Genomic DNA, 20240 nt, shown 5'->3' on the forward strand with positions numbered 1-20240 from the left:
TTCCAGCCTCTAAATCCAGTTGCTGGAAAAGAGCGATTTTGCATTAATGCAACACAGAATCTGCCTGCTGCACATTAAATTCCTACTGGGGGTGTCTGCAAGACAGGTCCCCTCTACACCTCTGCCTTAAAAAAAAAAAAATCAAATGCCTGTTCAAAATATGGAATAATCATTCCATATTCAACAGAACGACAAATAAATATACTGGGGAAATAGCTTGAAAGCTCCCCAGATCAATAGCAAAACAGTGAAGCAAGAGACTAAACCACATCTAATAATCTGAACAATATCTAATTAATCTTATGGGATGATGAATAAATCAAATGTAGCATAAGACACCAGGGGAGTCTAAAACTGGGCCCACAGCGGCCTGGTTCTGACACCTTACTTGCTATGCCACATTTTCTACATGGGCCTATGGCCTGGTTGGAGTCCACCAGGAAAAGAGCCTACAGTGTGGTGGCCCCCTCCCTGTGGAATTCCCTGCCTTTGGAGGTCAGGCAGGCGCCAACGTTGTGTTGCTTTTGGTGCATCCCGAAGACATAGTTATTTCGAGAGGCCTTCCCTGCATGACCAGCTGTGGTGTATTAAGTTCAGAATCTGTTCTTTTAAAACATTTTAATTTTTTAATTATGGGGATTTATTTAAATAAATAAATTATGTATTTAATAATAAATTAAATTATTATTTAATAATAAGAAATTATTCTTTTATCTTGTTGTTCACCACTCCGAAATCTTTGATGTGGACTGGTATATAAATATTGTAAATAAATAAATAAAATCATCCCCGACGGATGGCTGTCCAGTCTCGGCGTGAATACTTCCAGTGACCACCTCCCTAGTTGTTTCCACTGCCTGGCTGCTCTGACTGCTAGCACGATTTTCCTGGTGTTCATCTGAGATTGGCTTTCCTGTAACTCCCACTCTTTCGTGGCCTGAAGTCTCTGATGATAGAGAACATACCCATTCAATGTTTCCTTGTAGGACACAGGCTGCCATTACATTAAAGAAAAAACCCACAGTCGTCCCATTGTGGGGCCTTTCTGTGTTTACAGCAGGCTCCCATACAGCGATCACATGATTGCTGAGAGGGGAAGTGTTTAATTTTAAAGGTTCCATAGAGCTCAATGCAACAACGCCATCGAGTGGCTGTTTTAATAGTGTTACAATCCGACTAAATTTGATAGTTCATTATTTCCAGATCTTTTTAACATGAAATAACCAGGAAATACCTCTGGATGTGCCCTGGAGGTTGACGACGTCATGAAAAGGACCCTCAAACTTCCATGAGTGAGCAATCTCAATAGAAGGCTAAAAGCTCCGCGGGAAGAAGCCTTTAGTTTCTAGTCCCCTGTATTATCTTTCTTGCCATTCTTTGAACTCATTCCAGTTTATCTGAATCCTTCTTAAATAACAAGAGCTGTCCCACTCAAGGAGAAACCTTCAGCACCTCCTCTCAGCCTGAGAATGTGGTTCTTCCACCTTCCTTGGGCTCCAAGGATAAGTCCCCAGTATTGTTTCCATCTCTTCCTCCTCATAGAAGCCAGCGGTCATAGAACTGGACAAAAGTCTTTTAAAGAGAACATCCAACTCCTTCAGAGAGTCAGGCCTGACTGCAGAACAAGCTTTACCAGCCTTCATAAGGCTTCAACCCTTTGCTGAGACAACATCCTTCTCATTTATTTATTTATTTAGGGTGTTTTTACCCCACTCTTCAGCCAAAAAAGGCTCTCAGAGTGGCTTACAAAGATTAATATTAAGACAGTCCCTGCCCTCAGGCTTACAATCTAAAAGACACGACACAAAAGGAAAAGGGAGTGGGAGGAAGGAGGGGAAGGAAAGCAAATACCGTGATAGGGTAGGGGAGAGAAGGGAAGCTACAACCAGCAGAGCTCAGTGGGAGCTCTCAGTGGTACCGACATGGCCCACCTGAGACTCTATGTTTTGGCCCACTCAAGCTACATGTGATGTGATGTGATGTAATGTTGGGGGTAACAATGGACATAGGCGCATGCACTGCAACGGAGAGAACAGCTCTGATAGCGCCCAATAATAGTCTTCAGACACATGTAGGAAGAAAGCCAGACTATGAAGCACATGGTCTTCGATGTCTATATACTAATGCCCAGAGTATGGGAAACAAACAGAATGAACTTGAACTTTTAATACAGGAGGGAAATTATGACTTGATAGGTATAACTGAGACTTGGTGGGATGACTCTCATGACTGGAATACAGCAATTGAAGGATATGACTTGTTCAAAAAGAACAGGAGGAACAGAAAGGGAAGTGGGATTGCACTGCATGTGAAAAATACATATCTCTGCACAGAAATACAGGAGGAGGAGCTTGGTAGCCCCATCGAGAGCATCTGGATCAAAATAAACGGAGCAAAGAATAAAAGGAACCTGGTGGTCGGAGTCTACTACCGGCCACCCAACCAAGGAGAAGACGAGGATGAAACTTTTGAAAAGCAAATAGCCAATGTTTTAAGGAAGCATGATGTAGTAGTAATGGGAGAGTTCAATTTCCCCGATATTTGTTGGGAGACAAATTCTGCAAAACATGGCCCCTCCAGGAAATTCCTGACTTGTGTGGCGGATAACTTCCTCCTACAGAAAGTAGAGGAAGGAACTAGAGGATCGGCTATCCTTGACTTGATCCTAACCAACAGAGATGACTTAGTGGATAAAGTAGCAGTTACAGGACCTCTGGGGGAAAGCGACCATGTTGCACTTTTCTTGGTTCTAAGGGAAGCAAAAGCCGAGTGTAGTCAAACGCGTACCCTGGATTTTAGGAAAGCTGATTTTAATAAACTCAGAACAATTATCAGTAAGGTCCCATGGCAAGCGACGCTAACAAGAAAAGGAGTCCAAGATGGGTGGGAGCTTTTAAAAAAGGAAATTCTCAAGGCACAATCACAAACAATTCCAACAAGAAAAAAAGGTGGAAGACAACAGAAGAAGCCAATGTGGCTTCACAAACAGCTTAGGAATGACCTGAAAACAAAAAAGGACACGTATAGGAAGTGGAAAGAAGGCCAAGTAACAAAGGAAGAGTACAGGCAGGTAGCACAGAATTGCAGGGATGGCGTCAGGAAGGCTAAAGCTGAGAACGAGCTGAGGTTAGCGAGGGATGCTAAAAACAACAAAAAGGCTTTCTTCAGCTACGTGCATGGTAAAAGGCAGAGGAAAGAAATGGTGGTTCAGCTATTAAATAAGGATGGCAAAACGGTAACAGATGACAAAGAAAAGGCAGAGGTGCTCAATTCCTACTTTGGCTCAGTCTTCTCCCAAAAGAGGGTCTATGACCCCCCTGGCAAAGGCGAAGTACAGGCTGAAGGGACAGGATTGCAGCTTGAGATCGATAGGCATATGGTCAAGGAACACCTAATTACTTTGAATGAGTTCAAATCTCCAGGGCCAGATGAACTGCATCCTAGAGTAATAAAGGAACTGGCAGAAGAACTCTCAGAACCGCTGTCTATTCTCTTTGAGAAATCATGGAGGACAGGTGAAGTGCCAGATGACTGGAGGAGGGCTAATGTCCCTATCTTCAAAAAAGGTAAAAAGGAGGAACCTGGGAACTACAGACCAGTCAGTCTGACATCAATCCCAGGGAAAATTCTGGAGCAGATGATAAAGCAATCCCCCTGGAAGCACCTTGAAAACAATGCTGTGATTACTCGAAGCCAACATGGATTTGTCAAGAACAAGTCCTGCCAGACGAATCTGATCTCATTTTTTGATCAAGTAACCTCCCTTGTAGACCGTGGGAATGCTGTAAACATCATATATCTCAACTTCAGCAAAGCTTTCGACAAAGTGCCCCATGATATCCTGATGAGCAAACTAACTCAAAGTGGGCTAGATGAAACAACGATCCGGTGGATCCACAGTTGGCTACAGAATCGGACTCAAAGAGTGCTTATCAATGGGACTTTCTCAAACTGGGGAGAGGTAACGAGTGGGGCACCGCAGGGCTCAGTCCTGGGCCCAGTGCTCTTCAACATTTTTATTAATGACTTGGAGGAGGAGGTGCAGGGAATGCTGATCAGATTTGCAGATGACACAAAATTGGGAGGGATAGCTAATACTTTGGAAGACAGAAACAAAATTCAAAGTGATCTGGATAGACTGGAGCGCTGGGCAGAAAACAACAGAATGACATTTAATAGAGATAAATGCCAAGTTCTGCACCTAGGAAAAAGAAACCAAATGCACAGTTACAAGATGGGGGATCATCAACACTACAAGCGAGAAAGATCTTGGAATTGTTGTCGATCACAAGCTGAAGATGAGCCAACAATGTGATGTGGCTGCAAAAAAGGCAAATGCTATTTTGGGCTGCATTAATAGAAGCATAGCTTCCAAATCCCAGGAAGTACTAGTTCCCCTCTACTCAGCACTGGTTAGGCCTCATCTGGAGTACTGTGTCCGGTTCTGGGCATCACACTTTAAGAAGGATGCAGACAAACTGGAGAGGGTTCAGAGGAGGGCAACAAAGATGATCAGAGGACTGGAAACAAAGCCCTATGAAGTGAGACTGAAAGAACTGGGCATGTTTAGCCTTGAGAAGAGAAGACTGAGGGGAGATGTGATAGCACTCTTCAAGTACTTGAAAAGTTGACACAGAGAAGAAGGCCAGGATCTCTTCTTGATCATCCCAGAGTGCAGGACACGGAATAATGGGCTCAAGTTACAGGAAGCCAGATTCCGGCTGAACATCAGGAAAAACTTCCTGACTGTAAGAGCAATACGACAATGGAACCAATGACCTAGGGAGGTGATGGGCTCTCCCACACTGGAGGCGTTCAAGGCGAGGCTGGACAGCCACCTGTCAGGGATGCTCTGACTTGGATTCCTGCACTGAGCAGGGGGTTGGACTCGATGGCCTTGTAGGCCCCTTCCAACCCTACTATTCTATGATTCTATGACCCTGCTTATGGAGACCTTGACCTGACACTATATCTGATATGACATTACGTAGGTCTCCTACCACTTCCCCCATGAGCCCAAGGATATCTGCTGACACCAAGGACCAATCCTTTATTTATTTATTGGATTTATTAGCCATCCATCTGGCCGGCTACCTGGCCACTCTAGGCGGCGTACAATATTAATAACAAATTTACATAATCAACTGAACAAAAAAAAATAACAAAACAACACTGCTCTAAAAAACTCACCCCAAATGCCCGCCTGAACAGCCAGGTTTTTAAAGCCCGGTGGAAGCTCATCAAAGAGGGGGCATGGTGGAGGTCACTAGGGAGGGAATTCCATAGAGTGGGGGCCACCACAGAAAAGGCCCTCTCCCAAGTCCTTACCAGCCTAGCTGTCCTGGCTTATAAAGCAAGGGCACTGAACCTCAGGTCCCTGGGCCAAATCCAACCCGCCTGAAGTCCCAGTCTGGTCCTCTGAGATTCCCCAGACGGCTCCTTTCTCCTGACTGCCAATCCTTGGGCGGTTTTCCCATGTTTGTGCATCCCACCCCCACCCCCCATTCTAAAAGGTTGAAATGCCTCTCCTAAGGATTAGCTGGGAGCAGGAAGAGCTTTAAGCTAAAATAGGCTGGTAGTTTGGGGGTTGTTTGGTCCTCCCTTTTTGCCTTTTCACCTCCCACCACTGCAATGTGGCCCCCGAGAGCTTCTCTGAAATTTGGCTCTCGGGCTAATATAACCCCTGCTATAAAAGCAGTCGCTGAAGCAACTTGACTTGCTCTTCCCTCTGAGCAACTTGATTGGCTCTGGGGATGTCACGTTCCTTCATCTTCTCCCTCCACAACGAACACACTCCAGGAAACAGAGCTTCAGGCCAACACTGTTACTAAACAACTAGCTTCTTTACAAATGCGAATTCTAGGAAACTCTCAGACTGCAATGAAACGGAAGTGGAAGTTAAGAGAAGTTGCCAGCAGTCTGGGCAAGAACTTCACAGCCAGACTTGCTCTGCAGGGATTCCCCTCCCTTAGGGCGGCTCCCTCCTATGTTGGCTTCCATGAGTGGCCAACCTGGCAGAGCGTCTGAGCCCTGCCCCTAACTTTTCCCTCTTTGCTCTGCGACGGACCTTAGCATCCCTCAGGTCATACCCCTCACCCTCCTCCTCTTCTCCCTCCGAAACTTGAGTTCTGACGGTGGAGGAATGGGGAGCCATTCAGGCTGGGCCATCTGTGTGTCAAGGTCTTGGGAAGAAAGACTCGCCGTATCTGGGCTCACTGGGTAGGATGCCTCCCTCTGTTCTGGCTGTTCCCATTCTGGTTCCAAATCTGAGCTGCCAGACATCTCCACATGCTCAGATTCACACCTGACAGAGGGGACTTTGCCAGGCTCACCGCCTGCTTCTCTTCCTCCCTGTTACCTGCCCAACTGCTGTTTTAGCAACTTGACGCTCCACCTGCCTTGAGTCATGCTACTTTCCCTGGCTCAGTTAGTCTTAGGTTGCAGCTTTTGGAACTTGAGCCTTCCCTGCCCCAGACCACGCTACTAATTTCTGGTCCCGCTGGACTGGCAACCAACTTCCTCTGGATCTTAAAACTGGAGCTCCCAGGGGTCTGCCCCCTAATGGGTCTGCTCTGTAGTCTGCTGGAACCCTCCTAGTCATGCATTGTCCCGTCACAACATGGAATGCAGGGAACAGCTGGATCTTTCAAAGTGACTGCACGAGATACAGCATGAGCTGAAGAACTTTTAAAGAAAAGCCAGTAGAGATGGTAGGCAATGCTCTGCAGGATGAAGAATGTGCCGTTCCCTGCCCTGTGGGTGTCTCTCTAAACAGGCAGTGATTTTGACTCTCCAGCAAGTTCAGAAACCTGGGAAGTCTCAGGAGGAGGCCAATATCATAATTATCACACCTTCTAATAGCAAACTCAACAGGTGAGTCCTGACAAGACTGTAGCCAACACAGGGCCAAGGAGAAACAAGAGGGAGGTATCAGCATGCTTGGGGCAAACCCAAGGCTTCCAGAAAAAAATCTTGAAGGGGTGGAACTCAGGAGGCACCCCCTGCCCAACAAACCCAAAACAGCCCAATGAGGACTGAGCATGCTCAATGGGCCTGGAATGCTTATGGGCTGTTGGAGGAGAAAAAACAGAAAATCTCAGGATAGGGGACTGGAATGGCGAATCCTGGAAGAGGTCATGCTGGCTGGCTGGAACCCTGAACAGGAGCACTGCCTGATCACCCTTTAAAGCCATCTAAACTAGTGGCAATCATAACTCAAGCTCATGGATTTAATAAGTCAATGATGCATTCTGTAAAGAATTACTAATTTTACTCAGCCACTAGAGGGTTAATTGCCATCTGATGGTACCTAATTTTGTAATTATAATCCATCTGGTTTTCTTACTCTCCTCGAACTCCATTCTCCTGTCATTGCTGTATTTGGTTTGACTATTTCAAGTCTCATTTACTGATAACAAGCCAAAAAAATAAAAATCCAAACACACACACCCCTGCTATTAGTGGGGGGTTTTCCCCAGATTTTCTATAGGCAGGAACCTGCTAGGAATCCATGTACGTCCCTGCCACAGTACCTTGGCACACGTCAGAGGAGCATATTTCATTACTGCACATGATGCGCAAATCACCTGGCACCTTGGCTAAGGTTGTTTGGTCCCACTGTCACCCCACGTGATGTGAAGATGCACCCTCAAACAGTCTTCCCCAACCTGGTGCCCTCCAGATGTGTGGGGACTACAACTCCCATCATTTGGCCATGCTGGCTGGGAATTGCAGTCCAACACATCTGGAAGTCGAGGAAGTCTGGCCTAGAACGTGCCAAGCATTCTCCTGCAGAAGCTGTGTGTCGCAGAGGAAGATCATAGAATCATAGACTAGTAGGGTTGGAAGGGCCTACAAGACCATCGATCCAACCCCCTGCTCAGCGCAGGACTCCAGGTCAAAGCATCCCTGACAGGTGGCTGTCCAGCTTCATAGAATCATAGAACAGTAGGGGTGGGAGGGTCCTTTAAGACCATCGAGTCCAACCCCCTGCTCAGTGCAGGAATCCAGGTCAAAGCATCCCTGACAGATGGCCGTCCAGCCTCGTCTTGAATGCCTCCAAATATAGGCTGCCTTTACATTAAAGAAAAAATCCGCAGTCCTCCCATTGTGGAGCCTTTTAGCATGTACAGCAGGCTCCCAGATGGCAACCCTGTGATTTCTGAGAGGGGAAGCTTTTAATTTTCAAAGTTCCATAGAACTCAATGAAACAGCACCATCTAGTGAGTCTTTTAGTAGAGGAACAATCCAAGTTTTTTGATACTTCGTTTTCCGGATCTTTTTAACATGGAATAACCAGGAAATACTGATGGATCTTCTTGGCCTCTCCTCTTCCAAGTCAGAGTCCAGGTCCAGGCTACAGTGCCAACTCCAGGTTTTTGAAGGCCCTTGGGCAAGACACCATCAGTGGGCCCCTCCCTCGGTGAGTCACCATTCTCACTGCCATTGTCACCAGCCGTCCTTGCTCCTCCTTCTCCTCATTGGCACTACTTGCTTGCTTGCCAGGCAGAGAGCCAGGGAGCAAGGAGGCCGTGGCATCTGCAGCTTCTCCTCCTTCTCACCACCACCGTTGTCTGGGCCAGAGTGAGAGGCAGGTGAACAAGCAGGCTGCAGTGGTGAAGAAAAGGAGCAGGTTCAGGGAGCTTTTATCAGTGGGCAGGTTCAGGAGAGCTTTCAGTTTTCAGGAGAGCTTTCAGGAGGGCTTTCAGGTTCAGGAGAGCTTTCAGGTTCAGGAGAGTGTTCAGGTTCAGGAGAGCATTCAGCTTTCAGGAGAGCTTTCAGGTTCAGGAGTGCTTTCAGGTTCAGGAGAGCTTTCAGGTTCAGGAGAGTGTTCAGGTTCAGGAGAGCGTTCAGCTTTCAGGAGGGCTTTCAGGTTCAGGAGAGCTTTCAGGTTCAGGAGAGCTTTCAGGAGGGCTTTCAGGTTCAGGAGAGCTTTCAGGTTCAGGAGAGTGTTCAGCTTTCAGGAGGGCTTTCAGGTTCAGGAGAGCTTTCAGGTTTCAGGAGAGCTTTCAGGTTTCAGGAGAGCTTTCAGGAGGGCTTTCAGGTTCAGGAGAGCTTTCAGGTTCAGGAGAGTGTTCAGGTTCAGGAGAGTGTTCAGCTTTCAGGAGAGCTTTCAGGTTCAGGAGTGCTTTCAGGTTTCAGGAGAGCTTTCAGCTTTCAGGTTCAGAACAGCAGGTTCAGGGAGCTTTCACCAGTGGGCCCCTATTGGGGCGTGGGCCCTTGGCAGGTGCCCAATTATCCCAACCCTTGACACAGGCCTGGCCAGGCTGCTCTTCTTGGTGGGGTCCTGACAAATGCAGAGGAAAGGAATACAGTATACCCAAGGCAGAGTACAGCAGCCGGGAGTGCCTTTTCCTGGTAGAACGGCAGGATATAAATTAATTAAATAAACAGAGCCTTCAGAAATGTGCATAGATATGGAGAGGGCAATGATCCTTGGTACGGGAATTGAGGAGTTGCAAGCATGCCCCTCCTTTCACGTTCAAAATGTTGGTGTGTGCGTGTTCACCAATCCATTTACTAGGACTTACTTCCCCCCCATATGTACAATAACAAACACGCCTTCAAACTAGTGACTGGCAAAGACAGTATGTTCCTTGAATTCCTTATAGGCTTCCAAGAATACTTTGCATAAGATCTACCACCTTTTACGCAATTTACTGCATTTATCCTTTTTTTTAATGCACAGTGGGAGCAGCAGACGTCTTCCCATTCTGCGTTGCCAATCGTTGCAAAACAATCAGTGTTCCCGAGATAACCATGCCGGGGACGTGCGTTAAAATTATCTGCATGGGATTAGGTGTCTTCCTTCATCTTCCTATGGGGAGGGCTCCCCAGCAGAGATTACTGGAAAGAAAACAGTGACTTGGCTGCCTCCCAGAAACCCTGCTGATGAACTCATGCCTTCAAGATGATTCAGTGCTCCACATTCTGCCTTGGTGACACACCAATGTCTGCAGAGACGTCAAGAAAAGGTAATGCAGGGCTGCCTGTGACTAACAACTATGAGCCGGGCTGATTCAAATTTTGCATCCAGAGCACATTATGAAAACACAAACGCACTTGCATATTTGTGCAAATAGGGACTCCCAACGGTCCCTGTTTACCAAGCACGGCCTCTTTTTTTCTGGTAAATTCCTGTCCCCGTTTTTGCCTTTGGGGGACGCTTTCTTAACATTTTTCATGTGAGTGGCTAAGGGTTGCCGCCTGCTAAACAGCAGACGCCGATCACGGAGGTTTCCAAGGTTCCTATGCCCTGCCAGGCTGCTGCCAGTAGGGCGGGAGGAGCGACGCAGGTGATTTTTGCCTCTCTGTCCTCCTTTTAAAATTCTTCCACTAGACGGGCCTCTGGGCCTCTGGGCCCATCTAGTGGAGTTGCACTGGCCACAGGATACAGCACATCCTGGCCTCTCTTCCTCCCTCACTCCTCTCCTTGCCCACCGATGGACACCCTCTTTCCTCTCCCCATCCGAGGTCATGACACCAACCTCGGAAGAGGAGGTGCCACAAAGCTTTCTACAGCAGCTTGGAGTGTGGGTGTGGGCGTGGGTGTGAAAAACCAAGCAGGGATTTTCACATCTGAGGTTATAGCTCTGCCTACAGCCTCAGGTGAAAATTCCCACTATGCTATGACCCCTCTGACAATGTCTAGGGTCCTTAGGATTGCACCTTAAAGGTGCCATTCTTTGGGATTCAGCTCCTTGCCCAGGGAGTCTCTAGAAGTTAAATCCTGAAGTAAATGCATCCTCTCCCTACCTCAAATGCACGTAAATCAGGACCAGCCCAAGAGTTTTATTGCCTGAAGCAAAGGACTATTTTATTTTATTTTATTTACTTAGTGCATTTCTAGACTGCCCAATAGCTGAAGCTTTCTGGGCAGTTCACAAAACAAAGGTTAAAAATCCCATAAAGCCCAGGAATAAAATAAAACAATAACAAATTTAAGTCGAATTAAAACAGCCACAGAATGAATACAAGTTGAGGAAGGATTTCAAACAGCGCAAAAGAGGGGTTTTTTTTTTAAATCCAAAGGACCAAACAGCACTAAAAGAGGGTTTAACCCCTGCCCCACCACCGCTGCCGCCAAGGACTATAAAGCCTAAAGGTGCCATCCTATGCATGTTTAGACAGAAAAAAGTCCTACAAGTCCCATGCTGGCTGGGGAATGCTGGGAGTTGTAGGACATTTTCTGTCTAAACATGCATAAGATTGTGCCTTAAGAGAATAAAAAGGCCTTCACTTGGCACCAAAAAAGACAGAAGAAGTCCTGGACCAGAAGCCCTGTCTAGTCCACAGTGGTGAACCAGATGCCTCTGCAAAGCCCATAAGCAGGACATGATCACAATAAGACCCTTCTGTTATGTTCACCAGCAAGTGGTATTGAGAGGCAGACTGCTCCGATATTGGAGGAAATATAATAGCCATCATGACTAGTAGACCACAAGATAGGTTGCCAGGGCATTCCACCACTGAAAGGGCCCTCTCTTTGGTAGCCACCCACCTCACCTGCACTCAAAAAAGGGCCTCAGAAGCTGGTGTTAGGATCCAGATAGGTATACATGGGAGGAGACACCCCCTCATGTAATCTTAATGAGATGCTCCCCAGAAAAAAGGTCTCCTTCATGAGATGCTCCTCAGAAAAGGGCCTCAGAAGCTGAATTTAGGATCCAGGTTGGTATATATGGGAGGAGATGCTCCTTCATGCAACCTTCATGAGATGCTCCTCAGAAACAGGCCTCAGAAGATGACCATAGGATATGGGTAGGTATATATGGGAGGAGATGCTCTTTCATGTAACCTTCATGAGATGCCCCTCAGAAAAAAGGTCTCCTTCATGAGACTCTCCTCAGAAAAAAAACATTCTCCTTCATGAGACACTCCTCAGAAAAGGGCCTCAGAAGCTGACCTCAGGATCTGGGTAAGTATATATGGGAGGCACATGGACACTAATACTGCAATCTTATGCATGTCTACTCAGGAGTAAGTCTCATTGCATTCAATGGAGCTTAAGTGGGTATTGCATTGCATTCTTAGGTAAATGCAGGGCACAGCCTGCCTTTTCGCACACGACACGCTACTGAGGTATATTTTGAACACTTGATAATCGGCTGTAGGACAGTTATGATGACAAGTGATAAACGTACGTGTGTGTGTCCCCAGTTTGAGGGGGTCCTCAGCAAAGAGTGTGAGAATACTGTCAAGTTTGCAAGGGTGAGAAACCTATTCACACTTTTTCTTTAAAGCATTTGTACCCTGCCATTTAGTTATATACATTTCACTGCAATAATCATAAAACAATTAACAATGTATAAATTAAATATACTTGTCTTCTGTGTGTGCTTCTTTAGCACTCCACACACACACCCTTTCTCTGGTTTAGCCTCACAACAGCCCTAAGGGGTAGATTAAGTCTGACAGGGTGATCTGTTCAAGGAGACCTCGTTAGCCTTATCATGAGGACTTTAACCTTTCTTTCCTACCTCCAAACATGCATCCCAACCATCTACCAAGCACTGGTGTCCAATTAAAACAGGATTGGTGACAAAGGGGACTATTTATTTTTAAAACAATCCTCTGCTGCTGAGACTTTGCAAAACTGCAGTAACTGGAGGCTTTATGAAAGAGGCTCCTGAGAATACACAGAAGCAAAGCCACCAGGCTAATTGTCTGGAGAAATTTGGTCACCAAATATAACTGTGAAGTTGCATGTTCTTTCTCCCAAAGGGGGTCGCTTGGAGCATAACAGCTACTGTATAGAAACAGGAGGGAAAATACACAACACCTAACCGCGTGATCTTGTGTTGCAGGGAGAAGATCTCCAAACTAGGTTAAGGCATCATGTCTGATAGAAGTTAGCTATTAGACAAGCAAGGCCTGCAACAAAATGTTGCAGCGTGGTCCAGTGTGATGTCCAGAATGCCAGTCAACCATGTCCCTTTCCAGAGTCTCTTGTAGGGAGGGGCCACAGCTCAGTGGTAAAGCCCCTGCTTTGCACTCAGAAGGTCCCATGTTTGATCCCCAGCATCTCCAGGTAGGGCTAAGAGAGAGAGTCCAGCCTGAAACCCCAGAGAGCTATTGCTGCCGGTCCATGTTGACAATACTGGGCTAGATGGACCTATGGTCTGACTCAGTATAGGGCAGCTTCCTATGCTCCTATATTCCTACAGACTTAATTCGATTCCACCTCCACCCCAGTTTTCCATCATCCAACACTCAGTCAATATTCTGTGGCCACTGAGTATGCTCAGTGCTCATCGGGCTCTTTCAGGTTCCCCCTCCTGAGGGTGGTTTCCCCTAAAGTCCTTTTGTAGTTCTGCAAACCTTGGCTTTCCTCAAGTCTGCAGACATTTCCTTCTTGCACATAGATGGCACCATTCTGGCTATATAAGGATCCATGCTCTGAGACTTGAGTTTGTTATTAGTATATTTACAGCACAATCCTATGCAGGCTTAGACCGAAAAAAAGTCCTACAACTCCCAGCATTTCCCAGCCAGCATGGAGATGGCTGTGGGATGTTGGGAACTGTAGGACTTCTTTCTGTCTAAACCTGCATAGGATTGCAGCCTTAGGATGTAAGAATTCCCCCGCCCCCAAAAGACATGAGTACGAAAAGTTTTCCAGTCTACTTATTCTGATAACTGAGGCTCTCATTTTTCATCCCTGCTGTCCTGCTCATTGAATTTTTCATGCTCACCTGGCTAGAGGAGTTATATAGCCTGGATGGAAGCCACATGGGTGGTAGAATTATTATTATTTATTTCATTTCTATACTGCCCCATAGCCGAAGCTCTCTGGGCAGTTTACAACAATGGTCAGAACTGAAGAAGCAAGTAGAGTTACTACTGCCTCCAGTCTTCAAGTCCTGTGTGAAAAAGCACCTGTGTGAAAATACACTCTGGACATGCTCAGAAGCTCCTCCTGGGACTGAGCCCTGCCTGGCATTCAGAACTGGTTGTGGGGTGGTGGTAGATCAGCGTTTCCCCATAAAAATGATGCTAATAATTGTGTGGGTTGGCCCTGTGTAATTCCAACACTTAGGGGTGAGTACATGGGTCACCCATGAGTTTGCAAGATGGGAAAGGCATGTCCAAACATTTCAAATCAGCACAAGGTGGAGAGGTCTGCAGAGAACTGGCATGGGGGGTGGGGGTGGTAGATTAGGATCAACCAATCAGGTGTTGCCATGGGGCAAGTGTTTCTTATACACTGGAGGCATGACAACTCAACACACGGGCAGGCAGGACAACAGGTGTGAAGAGATTTCCTGGCAAACAGGGCATACCAGGGGGTAAAGCATTCCAATGTGCGCATGGGAAGTGATGCTTGATATGTACAGAGCAAGGTGCTAAACAAAGGAGTCCCTGCTCAGCATGGCATGTGATGTAGGGGTGGGCAAAAGCTAGGCTGGATCTACTAGGAGAACTCTAGGTGACTTGCAATAGGTGAGCAAGGGTTTCTGATTCCTAACTGTTCATTCATTCATTCATTCATTCATTGCATTTATATCCTGCCTTTTTCCATCTTGCAAGGAACCCAAGGCGGCTTACATAATCCTCCTCCTCCCCCATTTTATCCCCACGACAACAACCCTGTGAGGTGGGTTGGGCTGAGAGTCTGCAACTGGGCCAAAGTCACCCAGTGAGCTTCCATGGCCGAGTGGGGACTAGAACCCGGATCTCCCGGCTCCCAGTCCAACGCTGTTTAAATAGTCAAGGGCTCTTAGCCACCAATCCACCCTGACGCCTTTCTAAATTAGGCTATTGGAATGAAGAACATTTGAGTGAAAACTGGGAATGGATTTGGAGGTGGAAAGACTGCAGGCTCAGTTCTGATACTAAAAACAAATTCCGGGGTCAAGCATATGCTTCTTCGGCACCCTGTTCCTTCCTTCTAACAGTACATTGGCCGCTAGGCTGCACCTGTCTCCAGTTGGTGGACCTCAGCAGGGCTGGTGCCTGCTCTCCTGCCACCTGAGGGGCCTTTGCCAACCCTGCCATGTCTCCCCCAAGCCCTCCCTCTGCATCGCCCCTTACCCTCCCATTGCCACCACTGCCACTGCTCTCTGAAGAGCCATGTCCGCCGTAAAAAGCAGTAAAGGCAATCTCCTGGAACACCCGCTCCCACAATGCCTGGCCCTGAGCAATGACCCCCTCACAGCCAGGCATTTGAGCCTGGCCAGCTCTCTGAAGAGCCACACTGGCCACTCTCTCTGGCTTGCTCAGAGCGAAACAGAGGGCGGGCGGCTGCTCTGGAGAGACCCACCAGTCCCCTTCTCCCACTGTGGCAAATGCTGTGCCTGGCAGGGCTCTCAGGAGCACCCACTGGAGGAGGAGGAGGCAGCAGGCCGTCCTGGCGATGGCAGAGCTCTGTTGCCTGAAGTGGGGGCTTCACCCTGCTTCGTGGGAGGACTGGCCCTAGACCTCAGGGGTCTAGTGAAAAACAAAGTGGATCCCGCAAACCCATCAGTATTGAGAACACATCACTCCAATACTGAAAAATCTGCACTGGTTGCCAATGGTTTTGGGGGCTCAATTCAAGGTGCTGGTTTTAACCTTTAAAGCCCTAAATGGCTTAGGGCCTAGCTATCTGAGGGGCTGCCTATCTCAAAATGAACCTGCTCAGTTACTAAGATCAGCAGGAGAGGCCCTTTTGAAGACACTCTTGTTTACAGAACCCACTTTGGGGGCATGCAGGAAAGGGCTTTATCCTGTGTGGCTTGCAAACCCTGGAACACAGTCCCTCTGGAGTCCTCTCTGCATTCAGAAGGGGTGTCTTTTTAATTGGGCCTTTTACATTTTAAAGGTTTTTAATGTTGTTTTTAACATTTGACTATGTTTGTATTTGTTTATCATTCTTGTTTTCTGAATTTTTGTAAACCGCCTAGGTTGGTTGCAGAAAGGCGATATAGAAATGCAATCAATCACATAATAATAGGTAAATAAATCTGAAGTCTACCCACCCACCCCTGATGCAAGGTGCCAATCAGCCCTTAGGCCTCACCAGTCAAGTGGCAGGTTGACAAGCAGGAACCCAACCAGCTACAATGGAGAAGCTGGGCTGGGTTGATACACTCCATATCTGAAGTCAGTTTTAGGGCCATTGTGCAAGTTATAACATGGTGAAACAGAGATTGTTCCATGGAGATGCAATTTGGTGACGAGATGGGACGAAGGCCATGATGACGCAGAGAAGTCATGGCTCTCTGGCCACAGCTGATCAACAGATATCCAGGACTGGAGCTGACATGACTCTGGGTTTATTTATATGTATTAGAAGGCTTGGCGTAGCTCCAGTGGAATTCACAAGATCTTTCTGTGGAAAAGACAGATGGGACCCAACTTTCTCCAGATCTTGAATGGTGGCTGAATCATTGGAGATTTGACTCCCAACCCAAAGGACCTGGGTTTGGGTCCCATGTGCAGCCAGCACCTGACACCATCCTCAGGCTACATTCCTGGTCAGATAAGGATGTGTTGTTGCTGCCAAGAGATGACCTTATGATATTGCACAGTATGGCTCAGATACTGGAGTATTGCATGTAACCTTCAGTACCCAGGACTGTGATCGAGCTTTCTATTAATAGTGTTGTCAGAAGCGTGTGTTCACAGTCGGATTGATGGCTGGCAAAACTTTTTTTTTTTAAGTGAACTAAGTGCTGGTCCTAGTGTGCCTGAAAAACTGACTTTACACATCTCACCAAATTACAAATGCTTTAAAGAGCTGGTGTAGCATAGCAGCAAAGAGACTGAGCTATAAGTCAAGAAGTGATGGGGGATACATGGCTCAACAACACTACAAGCGAGAAGGATCTTGGAATCGTTGTAGAGCACAAGCTGAATATGAGCCAACAGTGTGATGTGGCTGCAAAAAAGACAAATGCTATTTTGGGCTGCATTAATAGAAGCATAGCTTCCAAATCCCGGGAAGTACTAGTCCCCCTCTACTCAGCACTGGTTAGACCTCATCTAGAGTACTGTGTCCAGTTCTGGGCACTGCACTTTAAGAAGGATGCAGACAAGCTGGAGAGGGTTCAGAGGAGGGCAACAGAGATGACCAGGGGACTGGAAACAAAGCCCTGTGAGGAGAGACTGAAAGAACTGGGCATGTTTAGCCTTGAGAAGAGAAGACTGAGGGGAGATAGGATAGCGCTCTTCAAGTCCTTGAAAGGTTGTCCCAGAGAGGAAGGCCTGGATCTCTTCTCGACCATCCCAGAATGCAGGACATGGAATAATGGGCTCAAGTGACAGGAAGCCAGATTCTGGCTGAACATTAGGAGAAACTTCCTGATTGTTAGAGCAATACGACGATGGAACCAATTACCTAGGGAGGTGGTGGGCTCTCCCACACTGCAGGCATTCAAGGTGAAGCCACCTGTCAGGGATGCTCTGACTTGGATTCCTGCATTGAGCAGGGGGTTGGACTTGATGGTCTTGTAGGCCCCTTCCAACCCTACTAGTCTATGATTCTATGATTCTATAATTTTGAATCTCACCTCTCTCATTAACTTATCAGGTGGTTTTCGGCAAGTCACTTGTCCTCTCCTGATCTGGCGTGGGCAGACTTGCAGAACCTGAGAGACCTCCACGTGAGTAACTTGCTCCCACAAGGGCTGGAGTTCAAATTAGGCCTTTTTTATACTACTTAGCTCAGACTAGACCTCTTAGGTCCTGCCTCTTTCCTGGAGAGCTTACAGGGATGGTCGCCTGGCACTGTGTCTCATCTCCATTACTTCCCTCCATGGCTCACTCCCAACACTGGTGTCCCGCGATGGCTAGTGTGGGGCTCCAGATGGAGAAGTGGTCTCTGGCAGACCCTGTACAGGCGTCTCTTCGCAGACAACCCCCGTTCCAGCCCAGCATCGAGGCCTGTGCCTGGGTCTAGCTCAGCTTTCCTCAACCTGGTATCCTTCAAATATGTTGGACATCAACTATCATGATTTCTGGGCCAGCTGCTATTCTAATATGGCCAGCCATGCCCCATCTAGATGGGAGTGAGAACAGCTATTCGGGGTACAGGTCATTTAATTTCATGTATTACTTTTCTATGCCGCCCAATAGCTGAAGCTCTCTGGGCAGTTTACAAAGATTAAAAACCATTAGAAATACACATTATACATAATATTTATATAAAAAAATTACATACATATAAACAGACAGCACACAGAGAGACACGTATCTAAATATATTTTAAAGAATCAATAAGAGCAATCCAGGATCTGATGAAAACCTCATCATATGCTGCCAAATACCTGAGAGAAGAGGAAGGTCTTAACCTGGCACCGAAAAGATAACGATGCTGGTGCCAGGCTGGCTTTGTCGGGGAGATCATGCCATAATTGGGGGGCCACCACTGAGAAGGCCCTCTCCCTTGTTGCCGCATTCTGTATGGGTATGTTCACGACACCGCTTCCCACCCCATCTGCTATATGGGGGACAATCATACTGACTTACCTTGCAGGATTGATGTAAGAATTACAGCTAGGTAACACATGGGAAGCACTTTGTATACCTGTGCCAATGTTATTATTATAGTTGATATGTTATTATGACCCTGACTTCTGGATTAACATAGATTGGCTTGGATTGTGCAAGTGCTGAACTTTGACTTATGTCCATTGGTATTTATAACTTCTAGCAGAGCAAGTCAAACCTGGCTTTCATCCAAAAAAGCCTCAGCTGATGGCTCTTCCATATTGCATTACTCACCTGCCCCACTCACCCCTATTTTAAACACAGCGTACACCACATCACATGGCCTACCATCTCTCCTCTGCACCCACACTTCATCTGCTCTCTGCCATGGTTCAGTGGGGAAGGCTGGGAGGGGAAGGAGAGACTAAGAGAAACCCACATCCAAAGTGTTCTTACCTCAGCATTTATATAAATGGCAGAACATTTAGAGCTCTCTTCTTAGGGTGGTCACACATACTACTTTACAGAGGACAGAACTCTGGTCTGAAGGGCTGTCCAGTCCAAGTCCAGTTTAAAGATTAAAAAAACCACCAGAAGGCAGAGCTGCAGGGGCCTGAAAGCTGCAGGTCACCAGTTAGCATTTGGGCAGCACACTGGTCTTCTCCACTGGGGTGAGATGTATAGTATTCCTGTTTACATTATAGTTGTTATTTCCAAATTGGCAGCTAAACATGCAAAATAGCTTATGCAGATTTTATGCAATTCTCTGTCCTCTTTTGCCCTCTTTTTTTTTTGGGGGGGGGGGATCCGTAAGTGGCCACCTTACCTCTTCTCTTGGACTAGGATTTTTTTTTTTTTTTTTAAACAAGGAGGCTGCAAACTGTTCAGTTTAGAACAGGGACACTTTCCTAATGCTCACTGTTATGGGTTAGCTAGATGATCAGCAAATGTGTCCACCAACTGCATTATGCAGTCTGATCCTATGGGTATCATGAGTAAATCCTACTGAGTTCAATGGGGTTTTGCTCCCAGCTAACCTATAAAGCCTTACACGGCTTGGGACCTCAATATCTGATGGAACACTTCTCCTGACATGAACCTACCTGTACACTACGCTCAACATCTACGGTCCTCCTCTAGGTGCCTACTCCGAAGGAGGCTCGGAAGACAGCAACAAGGGAGAGGGCCTTCTCAGTGGTGGCCCCCTAATTATGGAATGATCTCCATGGCGAGGCCCACCTGGTGCCAACATTGCTATCTTTTTGGCACCAGGTCAAGACTTTTCTCTTTTCCCAAGCATTTGACATCATGTGATAATTTGGAGCATCAGTGTGGTATTGGAGAGCCAGCATGGTGTAGTGGTGAGAGTGTTGGACCGGGAGCCAGGAGATCTGTGTTCTAATCCCCACTCGACCATGGGCGCTCACTGGGTGACTGTGGGCCAGTCATAGACTCTCAGCCCAACCCACCTCACAGGGTTGTTGTTGTGAGGATAAAATGGAGAGGAACAGGAGGATAATGTAAGCCACCTTGGGTTCCTTGCAAGAGGGAAAAAGGCAGGATATAAATGCAATAAATAAATACAATGTGATGAGTTTTAATTGATCCTGGATTCATTTTATGGTTTGGCTGATTGCTCAAAGTTGGTTTTAGATATATGTTTGTGTATACTATCTGTTGCATATTTTTATGTTTTTAAATTTTGCATATTTCAAAAAAATGTTTTTAATCTTTATAAACTGCCCAGAGAGCTTCAGCTATGGGGCTGTATAAACATAATAATCATAACAACAACAACAACAACAACAACAAGCATCGAGTTCCCATGA

General features: G+C 46.8%; 1 protein-coding gene across 17 annotated transcripts in view; it reads right to left on the reverse strand.

The window, feature by feature from the left end:
• Nucleotides 1-20240, reverse strand: part of SPNS3 (SPNS lysolipid transporter 3, sphingosine-1-phosphate (putative)) — an 89580-nt gene that overhangs the window by 61267 nt on the left and 8073 nt on the right. The window contains exon 1 of one of the 17 annotated variants that reach the window (XM_084822711.1): nt 1235-2672. The exons of 15 other annotated variants lie outside the window; for them this stretch is intronic. The gene's annotated coding sequence lies outside the window, so the exon portion shown is untranslated. Of the gene's footprint in view, nt 1-1234; nt 2673-20240 lie in introns of those variants that run through there. One more of the 17 variants, XM_084822719.1, reaches the window with a different exon arrangement.

The sequence above is a fragment of the Heloderma suspectum genome, chromosome 16, assembly GCF_057233095.1.
Source record: "Heloderma suspectum isolate Gila_16-S chromosome 16, 16-S_ref, whole genome shotgun sequence".
Lineage (NCBI taxonomy): Eukaryota > Metazoa > Chordata > Lepidosauria > Squamata > Helodermatidae > Heloderma > Heloderma suspectum.